Raw genomic sequence first — 13,254 nt, forward strand, 5'->3', positions numbered from 1 at the left:
ATTTCGTGAGAAGATTCCTCCGCAACGAAAAACGCCTTTGTTTTGATGATGTCCACCCCAAATCCTATATCATTCCAGTGACACTCTCTCCTCTATTTCGCTATAATTCAAAACACGCTGCCCTTCTTTGAACTTTTTCGATGTACTCCGTAAATCCTGTCTGGTAAGGATCCCAAACTGCGCAGCAGTATTCTAAAACAGGACGGTCATGCGTCGTGTAGTAGGTAGTCTCTTTAGTAGATCTGTTACATATTCGGTCTTTGGTTAGTGTTCCGATAACAATTTCTATGTGTTACTTCCAATTTGAATTGTTAGTAATTGTAATTCCTAGGCATTCCGTTGAATTTACGGCCTTCAGATTTGACTCATTCAACATTTTGTTGAATTTACGGCCTTCACATTTGACTTGTTTATCGCGATACCGATGTTTAACGGATTCCTCTTAGCAATAATGTGAATGACCTCACACTTTTCGAAATCGGTCAACTGCCAATTTTCGCCCCATACAGATATCTTCTCTAAATCATTTTGCAATTTTTTGTTTTTTGATCTTCTGAACGCTTTACTAGTCGATAAACGACAGCGTCATCTGCAAACAATCTAAGACGGCTGCTGTGATTGTCTCCCAAATCGTTTATGTAGATAAGAAAAACAAAGGGCCCATAATACTACCTTGGGTTCAAATGGTTCAAATGGCTCTGAGCACTATGGGACTCAACTGCTGAGGTCATTAGTCCCCTAGAACTTAGAACTAGTTAAACCTAAGGACATCACAAACATCCATGCCCGAGGCAGGATTCGAACCTGCGACCGTAGCGGTCTTGCGGTTCCAGACTGCAGCGCCTTTAACCGCACGGCCACTTCGGCCGGCCTACCTTGGGTGTGGAGGTAAAAAAAGAAGGGAGGTGGCACTACAGACTGTACGTTGTTTTGATGCCAGATTGAGCGGGGCCTGCCGCCATTTTAAGTAGCCCGAAACACTAGCAGACTACTGTTTACGGTTGCATCTTGTTTATTATTTCTGTCACGTGGGCGTTACATGTTTTAAATACTACAAATTATAGAGCTTATATGAATAAAATAGTGTCAGGAAGGCAGTTTCGAACGTATTTCTGTTCTTGAGTGTGTATTTGCTCTAGTAATACAACACATTTGGCTTCATTAACTTGTTTTGTGCTGCTATATTTCGAATAACCTGGAACAGAAGGAGGTGATGCGAAAAGCTTGCTTTCGTAATCTATTTAATTTCACTTTTACTGTATTTTAATCGATAGAAAATAAAACTGGAACTCCGAAACCAATGCTTGCTTGCTTACTGATATCGGTACTGCTTCTTGTTTGTTACATTTTCGGCTTTCAACTCGTATGCAAAATATTTTTAGTGTTCACGTTCGCATGTTCTTTGCTAGCCAATAAGCGTGTGCAGTGAGGAAAGAAGGAAGCATGTCGCAAAAGTGAATGATTCTTGAAATGTCAAAGAAACAGAACTGCGTACAGCAATATCTGTATGGAGAATAGAGTTCTTGTTTTATTAGATTGTCAGCGCATTAGTCTCACTGTAATTTACCCATCTTCTCAATTGGAAATCTTACTTATGATGAATCATTCAGTGTTTGGCCAATAGTAGCAACTCACAGGGTAAAAGAACGATATAATTTTTTAATCATCTTCCAGCATAATGGAATGCTATAAATATGATTAAGGGAATGTCCTCAAACGCGTTAGATCCGTTAAAATGGATATTTTAGTTTAACATGTAAGTGGGTAACTTTTTAGTAATGATAGCCTAAACTGTATAAGATGCAGACCTACCTTTCCAACAGTAGCCTGTTTGCTTCTTTTTCCGCAATATTTCTCGCCAACAACTCTGTCAGCTTTTCAGTCACTATATACTGGCATAATTTTTTGTTTATAAAATGCCTCCACGCTGATCGTTTATTAGTTTTTGCGTTTTTTATCAAAGACAGACAGATGTTAGTGTGTAATTCTTACCCATCTCCATTTACACGTTCAGTACTAGTTAATCTTCCGCGGAATAGGAGGAGTTAAGAAAGAGGAACGTTTTCAGTTTAGTTTCAAATTTTACTTGGCTGTGTGTCAGGCGTTTTATGTTGTTGTTGTATTCTTCAGTCCTAAGACTGGTTTGATGCACCTCTCCATGCTATTCTATCCTGTGCAAGCTTCTTCATCTCCCAGTACCTACTGCAACCTACATACCTCTGAATCTGCTTAGTGTATTCATCTCTTGGTCTCCCTCTACGATTTTTACCCTCCACGCTGCCCTCCAATACTAAATTGGTGATCTCTTGATGCCTCAGAACATGTCCTACCAACAGACCCATTCTTATAGTTAAGTTGTGCCACAAACTCCTTTTCTCCCCAATTCTGTTCAACACCTCCTCATTAGTTATGTGATCTACCCATCTAATCTTCAGCATTCTTTTGTAGCACCACATTTCAAAAGCTTCTATTCTCTTCTTGTCCAAACTATTTATCGTCCATGCTTCACTTCCATACATGGCTATACTCCATACAAATACTATCAGAAACGACTTCCTGACACTTAAATCTATACTCGATGTTAACAAATTTCTCTTCTTCAGAAACACTTTCCTTGCCATTGCCAATCTACATTTTATATCCTCTCTACTTCGACCATAATCAGTTATTTTGCTCCCCAAATAGCAAAACTCCTTTACTACTTTAAGTGTCTCATTTCCTAATCTAATTCCCGCAGCATCACCCGACTTAATCCGACTACATTCCATTATCCTCGTTCTGCTTTTGTTAATGTTTATCTTATATCCTTCTTTCAAGACACTATCCATTCCGTTCAACTGTTCCAAATCCTTTGTTGTCTCTGACAGAAATACAATGTCATCAGCGAACCTCAAAGTTTTTATTTCTTCTCCATGTAAGAACTTGGAAGCAACAGAAGTTTACTAGTATCAAACACGCCTTAATCTGAGGAAGAAATTTATGAGCATTTACGTTTCTAACAAAGCATTGTATGGTAGAGAAATATGGGCTGTGGGGATAACGGAACAGAAGGGAAACGGAGCGTTTGTGACGTGGTGTTGCACAAGAATGTTGAAAATCAGCTGGACTGATAAGATGAGAAATAAGTATGTTCTTCGCAGTGTCGGCGAAAAAAGGACCTTATGGAGAACAAGAAGAAGGGACAGGATGACAGGACATGACTTTAGGCATCAGGCAATACCATCCGTGGTACTTGAACTGTAGAGGCTTTAAGCTGTAGGGGAAAGCAGAGATTTGAATTGGAATACAGCCAGTAAATAATTGAGGACGTAAGTTGGAAGTCAGAAAAATATTTTAAAAAAACAAAAAAAGGAAAAAATATCCTCTGTGACGATCTCCCGCTGACTAAACGAATTCGTGAGGATGCGCGCTGTTCTTTTGGCCTTCTTTGAATGTTTTCCGTCATTTTCGTCAACCAGAGTTGGTTAAGTGTCACAAGACATCTCTTCCTTCACTGCTTGCTCAATATACAGATTGAATTACATCGGGGAGAGGCTACAACCGTGTCTCACTCCCTTCCCAACCACTGCTTCCCTTTCATGTCCCTCTACTCTTATAACTGCCATCTGGTTTCTGTACAAATTGTAAATAGCCTTTCGCTCCCTATATTTTACCCCTGCCACCTTCAGAATTTGAAAGAGAGTATTCCAGTCAACATTGTCAAAAGCTTTCTCTAAGTCTACAAATGCTAGAAACGTAGGTTTGCCTTTCCTTAATCTAGCTTCTAAGATAAGTCGTAGGGTCATTGTTGCCTCACGTGTTCCAATATTTCAATGGAATCCAAACTAAACTTCCCTGAGGTCGGCTTCTACCAGTTCTTCCATTTGTCTGTAAAGAATTCGCGTTAGTATTTTGCAGCTGTGACTTATTAAACTGAAAGTTCGGTAATTTTCACATCTGTCAACACCTGCTCTCTTTGGGATTGGAATTATTATATTCTTCTTGAAGTCTGAGGGTATTTCGCCTGTCTCATATATCTTGCACACCAGATGGTAGAGTTTTGTCAGGACTGGCTCTCCCAAGGCTGTCAGTAGTTCTAATGGAATGTTGTCTACTCCCTGGGCCTTGTTTCGACTCAGGTCTTTCAGTGCTCTGTCAAACTCTTCACGCAGTATCTTATCTCCCATTTCATCTTCATCTACATCCTCTTCCATTTCCATAATATTGTCCTCAAGTACATCGCCCTTGTATAAACCCTCTATATACTCCTTCCACCTTTCTGCTTTCTATTCTTTGCTTAGAACTGGGTCTCCATCTGAGCTCTTGATATTCATACAAGTGGTTCTCTTTTTCCAAAGGTCTCTTTAATTTTCCTGTAGGCAGTACCTATCTTACCCTTATTGAGATAAACCTCTACATCCTTACATTTGTCCTCTAGCTATCCCTGCTTAGCCATTTTGCACTTCCTGTCGATCTCATTTTTTAGATGTTTGTATTCCTTTTTGCTTGCTTCATTTACTGCATTTTTATATTTTCTCCTTTCATCAATTAAATTCAATATTTCTTCTGTTACCCAAGGATTTTTACTAGCCCTCGTCTTTTTACCTACTTGATCCTCTGCTGCTTCACTACTTCATTCCTCAAAGCTACCCATCCTTCTACTGTATTTCTTTCCCCCATTCCTGTCAATTGTTCCCTTATGCTCTCCTGAAACTCTGTACAACCTCTAATTTAGTCAATTTATCCAGGTCCCATCTCCTTAAATTCCCACATTTTTGCAGTTTCTTCAGTTTTAATCTACAGTTCATAACCAATAGATTGTGGTCAGAGTCCACGTCTGCCCCTGGAAATGTCTTACAATTTAAAACCTGGTTCCTTAATCTCTGTCTTACCATTATATAATCTACCCGAAATCTTCCAGTGTCTCCAGGCCTCTTCCACGTATACAACCTTCTTTCATGATTCTTAAAGCAAGTGTTAGCTATGATTAAGTTACGTTCTGTGCAAAATTCTACCAGGCAGCTTCCTCTTTCATTCCCTACCCCTAATCCATATTCAACTACTGCGTTTCCTTCTCTCCCTTTTCCTATTGCCGAATTCCAGTCACCCATGACTATTAAATTTTCGTCTGCCTTCACTATCTGAATAATTTCTTTCATCTCATCATACATTTCTTCAATTTCATCGTCATCTGAAGGGCTAGTTGCCATATAAACTTGTACTACTGTAGTAGGGGTGGGCGTCGTGTCTATCTTGGCCACAATAATGCGTTCACTATGCTGTTTGGAGTAGGTTACCGGCACTCCTTTTTTTATTCATTATTAAACCTACTCCTGCATTACCCCTATTTGATTTTGTATTTATAATCCTGTATTCACCTGACCAAAAGTCTTGTTTCTCCTGCCACCGAACTTCACTAATTCCCACTATATCTAACTTTAATCTATCCATTTCCGTTTTTAAATTTTCTAACCTACCTGCCCGATTAAAGAATCTGACATTCCACGCTCCGATCCGTAGAACGCCAGTTTTCTTTCTCCTTATAACGACGTCCTCTTGAGTAGTCCCCGCACGGAGGTGTTTTATGTCAGTGGGAAAGTGGTCGAAACTTTTGGTTGCAGCATTGTGACGCCATGTTTATGCTATATACAATTTTAATGTGGCGTGATGAATGTAATTTTTTTCATTTGGCATTGTAACCATGTACATATTGTTCCTGTTGAAGTGCAGTATATTATTTACAACAAACTTCAAGAGGGAATACCTATAATGTGAAACAGATAGATTGCTAATGACACGCCGAGTACAAGACAGGCACGAAGAAAAAGCGTTCACATAAATTTTCACCCAAAGCCGTTATCAGAAAGGAAACACAACACACGTACTCATTCATACAATAATACATACGAAATCGCGCACACGTGACCGCTGTCTCCGGCTGTTCTAGCCAGAATCTTATTTAAAAGGGGAAGGAAATGTGAACATTAATGATAATTATTGGCTAGCACCAGATGCGTCCCCGACAATCAGCGCGATTACGTAGCTGTGTATTGTGCGGGGACGTCACCATTGATACAATGTGGCTCGGATGCCGGAGCGTTTGCGATTTGGAAGGCAATGAAAAACATAGAAAAGAAGAGAAAGAATGGACACTGAGTAAAGTAAGGCAAATCTAAAGTCAAATGACTGAAATAAAACCACTACAATAAAAATAAACAGTGCAATGATAATTCATGTATACAAAAGAAAATATTGCTTGAATTGCTCCAATTACAAATGAAATGTGAGTCCTTTAAACTTTAGATTACGATCGGTTCGATTCGTTCACCCGTGGACAACGCCATGCTGGCATTTTTCATGAGACAACTACACAATCAACTATCATGAGACAAACACACAGTCAAAGCACCCCTCATGGTCGAAACTGGGCACGGATACGTCAGAGTGACGTCACGGGGATGTGTCACCGTGGTGAACTGCGAAGGTATGAATGCGGTGAACCTAATGTTTTGGGCTAGTTAAAATGGCGGACATCGGCTTCAAGTTTTTGACTTAATGACGCCCTCCTTTTTTTTTACCTCCGTGGAAATAAACGACAGTTATTTACATCCCCTGAGTAGCGATACCTCTGCTAATAAAGGTTAAATATAGTCTCTTTTACTAAATCAGAATCCTTTCGTAAGTAAATCTAGCGCTTTGGTTTAAAATTGTCAACTAAAATATTTTCAACCGTAACTCCAGTGTTACCTCTAGAAAACAGTAGACTTTGTGACGTTAAACTTTGATAAAGTACTGCTCTGCTTTCATTTTATGTACTCGGCATTCATTTATTTATATTATATCGCTGACTTGAGCGTGCTTGCTCTACTTGTTATAAGTCAGATCACTAAGCTTTCAACCTTTATTTCATTTTTTTTATTTTCCTTTTTCAGAGTTCAAAACTAGATTATTCTCTTTCACTTTCTTGAGAATATTGGGTAAAATGAAAATATAAAATGATAATACGGGGACTTGGTTTTAATTTTAACGAACCTTTAAAATACACTCCCGGAAATGGAAAAAAGAACACATTGACACCGGTGTGTCAGACCCACCATACTTGCTCCGGACACTGCGAGAGGGCTGTACAAGCAATGATCACACGCACGGCACAGCGGACACACCAGGAACCGCGGTGTTGGCCGTCGAATGGCGCTAGCTGCGCAGCATTTGTGCACCGCCGCCGTCAGTGTCAGCCAGTTTGCCGTGGCATACGGAGCTCCATCGCAGTCTTTAACACTGGTAGCATGCCGCGACAGCGTGGACGTGAACCGTATGTGCAGTTGACGGACTTTGAGCGAGGGCGTATAGTGGGCATGCGGGAGGCCGGGTGGACGTACCGCCGAATTGCTCAACACGTGGGGCGTGAGGTCTCCACAGTACATCGATGTTGTCGCCAGTGGTCGGCGGAAGGTGCACGTGCCCGTCGATCTGGGACCGGACCGCAGCGACGCACGGATGCACGCCAAGACCGTAGGATCCTACGCAGTCCCGTAGGGGACCGCACCGCCACTTCCCAGCAAATTAGGGACACTGTTGCTCCTGGGGTATCGGCGAGGACCATTCGCAACCGTCTCCATGAAGCTGGGCTACGGTCCCGCACACCGTTAGGCCGTCTTCCGCTCACGCCCCAACATCGTTCAGCCCGCCTCCAGTGGTGTCGCGACAGGCGTGAATGGAGGGACGAAAGGAGACGTGTCGTCTTCAGCTATGAGAGTCGCTTCTGCCTTGGTGCCAATGATGGTCGTATGCGTGTTTGGCGCCGTGCAGGTGAGCGCCACAATCAGGACTGCATACGACCCAGGCACACAGGGCCAACACCCGGCATCATGGTGTGGGGAGCGATCTCCTACACGGCCGTACACCACTGGTGATCGTCGAGGGGACACTGAATAGTGCACGGTACATCCAAACCGTCATCGAACCCATCGTTCTACCATTCCTAGACCGGCAAGGGAACTTGCTGTTCCAACAGGACAATGCACGTCCGCATGTATCCCGTGCCACCCAACGTGCTCTAGAAGGTGTACGTCAACTACCCTGGCCAGCAATATCTCCGGATCTGTCCCCCATTGAGCATGTTTGGGACTGGATGAAGTGTCGTCTCACGCGGTCTGCACGTCCAGCACGAACGCTGGTCCAACTGAGGCGCCAGGTGGAAATGGCATGGCAAGCCGTTCCACAGGACTACATCCAGCATCTCTACGATCGTCTCCATGGGAGAATAGCAGCCTGCATTGCTGCGAAAGGTGGATATACACTGTACTAGTGCCGACATTGTGCATGCTCTGTTGCCTGTGTCTATGTGCCTGTGGTTCTGTCCGTGTGATCATGTGATGTATCTGACCCCAGGAATGTGTCAATAAAGTTTCCCCTTCCTGGGACAATGAATTCACGGTGTTCTTATTTCAATTTCCAGGAGTGTAGATCTTTACATAGGCAAACGTTGATGTGAGCAAGTGACCACAAATCTAATCCCCACACTGAACGATGTAAAAAAAGAAGAAGAAGATGAAGAAGAAGAAAAAAAAAACGCAACGTAAAACCTACGAACCACCACCACTTTCAAGCTCAAATTAAAATCAGATTTTCACAATCTCAGCCACTTCTGATGCTAGCTGCTCGCGTACCCACGACAAATGTAATAGAATGTCACTCGTCTCGTACTTCTAGAATAATGGTAGCAGCTGGATTTTCCGTCTTCAAATGGTTCAGCTAGAGCAAGGGAATTTCTATAACTGCGTCATGAACAATGAGTACGGGCTAAATTCACTGGTAATCACATTTCATTTTCGGTCCTTTTTTTTCCTGTACTTCATCCTCCGAAAAACTCGAGAACGATGCTCGATTATTAAATACTCCACATTATACAACAAGTTACTACCTTGTAGTGACACCATCCTCCACAAATCTACACAAATAGCTAACACTCAATTACATTAGAGTGTGGTTATCCCTTAATCTCCTAACTACATGCAACACCAAAATCCTCTGGTGTGTGAAACAAACTGGCAACAAAACTGGTCCTCGTCAGACACAATTTCTGACAGTGAAACCTTCTTTTACGGTCATACCTACGACATGGAAATGCTGCTCTTCAGATTAACACAGCGTGCCAACAACGCTACACTAAGATCTTCACTCAAGATGGCTTGGCCACAGGATAAGTACAAACCAAAATTACGAGGAACTACTTTCGAACAGAATTCATCAAACAGTTCCACTGATTGTGCCCTAGTGTCGTTACTGGATTGGTTGGTTTAAAGGCGGGAGAAAGGACCAAACTATGAGGTCGTCGGTCCCTCGTTCCTAATAAAACAATGCCACAAGTGTGAGAATAAAACGGACGAAACATATAAACCAAAATGGAGAGAAAGGAAAAGCCACAAGAACGAAGGGAAGGCAACTAACACTAAAAGGCACAAAAGAGGACAAGAAAACAACAGAGAGGCGCTAGAAACAGAAGAGAATGAAACATGAAAGCAGATTACAGTGGCTGGCCAACCACGAAAATAAAAAGTGAAAGCCAGCCACTCTGCAACACATTAAAACCTCCACCCTAGAAGCACTAGGGTGGAGGACACAGAGGGACAAAGGACATGCGCTAAAACCCACTCTCACGGATAAAACGTAAAACTGAAGCTGCTGCGGAGGCATTGTCACCCAACACCGAAGGCAGGATGATGGGAAAGTAAAAAATCTGCCGCAGAGCGGCTAAAAGTGAGCAACCAAGCAAGAGGTGGACGACTGTCATTTGGGAGCCACAGCGACACTGAGGTGGGTCCTCGCGACGGAGTAGGTAACCATACGTTTGCCACGCATGGCCAATGCGGAGCCGGCAGAGGACAACTGATTCCCTGCGAGAGGCCTGCATGGAAGACTTCCACACATTCATAGTCTCCTTAATGACAAGCAGTTTGTTGTGCTTGCTGTTATGCCATTCCGTCTCCCAAAGCCGGAAAACCCTGCGGTGTCAGACGAACGCAGGTGCCCTTCGGAGATGCCTATCTCCAGAAGAGGTTTCCGCATTGCCTGTTTGGCCAGCCTAGCGGCAAGTTCGTTGCCGGGGATTCCGACGTGTCCTGGGGTCCACACAAACACCACGGAACGGCGGGACTTTTCCAGGGCATAGATGGAGTCCTGGACGTTACTGGATTATCTTGCATTTAAAAATGTAAATCCACTCGTTACAAGCTGCCGAAACCTTTCAGTCAAATCTCACTGAAAATTTCAACTGTCTTAATAATCGATACCGATTTCTTCTAGCAAAGTATCGATAGCGACACGCATGAATGTGGCTCGACCCACATGCAGTAACACAACAGTTGAGTTACCGGCTCAAGCTCACGTACTCTTCGGCTCCTCGGTAGCGACTAACTGCTTCTTTCCACAAAACTATAGCTGAACCATAAATCTAGACGAACGTGGGGCGCTACCATTATTCCTGAACAATCAATATTTAATTTCTTGTGGCTGTCGTTTCGTTGTATAGCGGACAGTTCGCCCAGGGTGATCTCCGGCGCGAGTTGCTGCTGTCAGCCACCGCCGCTTAAGTGATCTTTGCCGCTTCTGGGTGAACACTTGTACAGATGGTTACAATACTAGTTTTTCTAGAACACATACTCACACAAACAGATTTTAGTTACAAGAAGCAAAGCATTTTTGCACTCTTCATCTGCTTTGCGACATTTTGCTGCTGTCGTAATAGATTGAAACGACCACGTTATATACATAACGACACGAAAATGTTCAAAATTAATTTTGACACGTTACAAGTGTCCTACAGGCTTCTGTTACCCTATTTGAGTAGATATGCTGTGCAGTTGGGATTTCACACCTTTACCAGCACCTTTTGATAAGATATAGGGAACTGAGATGGAAGGAAATTCCTGCATATTTGATTAACTCTGTAGTTTTCCATCTACTCCTATAGATTTACTATTTTTTGAGCGTGTTTCGCATTTCGTCGGTTGTTGGACTGTCAGTATGTACAAATTCCTTTTCCTCCTCACAACACACATCATTACCAACATTATTATGTTTGCTCCATAACTCTTGATAATCCCTTCCCATTCATCTTCTCTAATTGCAATTGGTTTTACTACACATTTTTCTAACTGGTTTACGTTTATCATTACCTTATATGCTAAAGTTCGTCTTCCACGTATATTGCGCAAGATGTGGGAGACAAACCAGCCCCAAGATTTTGAAGCGTCTTTCGTTGCCATTATTTAACTTTTCTTCATAGCGGATTCTTTTTCTGATTTGTTTTTCTACAGAATCTCTTTTATATATTTTATTTCTCTTTTGTAGGTGCTTATAATTCTTTATTTCATGTTCTTAACTTTCACTGGATTTGTACCGTCTTTGTTTTCCCCGCTTCTTTTGCTGCAGCTCCTATACAGTTTATTATATTGCGCAGCTCTTCATCAATGTCATAGTCATTTTTTCTAGGTGTTGATCTGATTTATTCTCGTGTAGTGTCCTCATGCTATGATCTAGGAGAAGGTGTGTGTTATATATTTATTAAGCTGTTAGTTTGCTTATATCTTGTTTTACCCATATAGCTGTTAATATAACTGCACACAAGTAAATAGTGGTCTTAACATAGGGCAGGTGCTCTGTCAACACGCGTTTCTTCAACAAGATTTTTCATTTCTTCTTTTGTGAGTATGTAATCTATGAGTGACCACAACCCTCTTGCGTTTCATGTTGTTTTATGGATATCTTTTTTCCAGAAGAGAGTGTCACTAAATATATAACTGTAAATATCTAGTTTCAAATACCACATAAGCCAAAACTACAGAGATAAACATTCAGAGGGGTGTGTGAAACAAAACAGGAAAAAATGTCTAGAAATATGGGCTCTAAATTGAGTACCTTAAGAGCTGTGAGCACTTGATTTTCTTCGCTGCTGTGAGACACATTTTATCTACTGAAAGCTCTTTGCTTTCCGTATTTTGAGCGGTGATAGTATGGACCAACACAAGAAAAAAAGTCCAGTAAACATGGTCTCTAAAGTGTGTAACTTAAAAGGCACTAGCACTTGTTCATCTTGGCAAATGTGGAACACATCTCTTCTGCTGAACAAGGGGTCATATGTCTTATGGTATTCATTCTAGAGCCCATATTTACTGGGCTGTTTTGCTTGTTTCGGTCCATACTGGCTCCTCCAGAAACGTGGAAAGCAAATAGCTTGCAGTAGAAGAGATGTGTCTCACAGTGTCGAAGATAAACAAGTGGTCGTAGCTTTTGAAATATGCCATGTTTACTAGACTTTTTGCCTTGTTTTGCTCCATACCACCACCTACTAAAGTTCGTCGGTGGATTTCTTGTATATGCTTGTAATCCTATGTCTGTATCCTGCACTTATACATTTTATCTTTTTATAAGTAACATAATCCCACTGTTTCGTGGGACTGACTCGTTGCAAATTTTTTTTAAAAAAATGGGAGAGCTTCACAGTCTAGGTAATGTGGACTGCGATTATTATTGTTATTGACAATCAATGCCACTCCTCAGAAAGTTAGAAATAATTAAAATCTCTGTACGCATCCGCTACAGGGGCACTCATAAAGCAGCGGATTATAGAACGCTTCTTTCGACGTAAACATACTCACCAAAATTAACGCTTTTTTCAACTTTATAATGAATTAATTATTCATGGACTGGCCACGACATACTACCCCTGCATCCAATAAGAGAATGACTTATACCTCTTAGCTAGTTGTTTACTGGACAGGTACCACAGCAACAACGAATTTAGATGAGCCTGCTCACGCCTTCTGATACACAGATTATAGTCTTATCGCTCTTCAGCCACAGGTACCAACTATCACTGTCAACTGCGTCCTTTAATGTACACTACTGACCATTAAAATTGTTACACCAAGAAGAAATTCAGATGATAAACGGGTATTCATTGGACAAATATATTATACTAGAACTGACATGTGATTACATTTTCACGCAATTTGGGTGCATAGATCCTGAGAAATCAATACCCAGAACAACCTCCTCTGGCAGTAATAACGGCTTTGATACGCCTGGGCATTGAGTCAAACAGAGCTTGGATCGTGTACAGGTACAGCTGCCCATGCAGCTTCAACACGATACTACAGTTCATCAAGAGCAGTGACTGGCATATTGTGACGAGCCAGTTGCTCGGCCACAATTGACCAGACGTACAGGACCTGCAACATGTGGTAGTGCATTATCCTGCTGAAATGTAGCGTT

At 41.9% G+C, this 13,254-nt stretch overlaps 1 protein-coding gene across 1 annotated transcript in view; it reads left to right on the forward strand.

Moving 5' to 3' along the window:
- LOC126474155 (juvenile hormone esterase-like) overlaps positions 1 to 13,254 on the forward strand; it is a 174,524-nt gene that overhangs the window by 126,625 nt on the left and 34,645 nt on the right. The window lies entirely within an intron of this gene.

Source organism: Schistocerca serialis, chromosome 4 (genome assembly GCF_023864345.2).
Source record: "Schistocerca serialis cubense isolate TAMUIC-IGC-003099 chromosome 4, iqSchSeri2.2, whole genome shotgun sequence".
Classification (NCBI taxonomy): Eukaryota; Metazoa; Arthropoda; class Insecta; order Orthoptera; family Acrididae; genus Schistocerca; species Schistocerca serialis.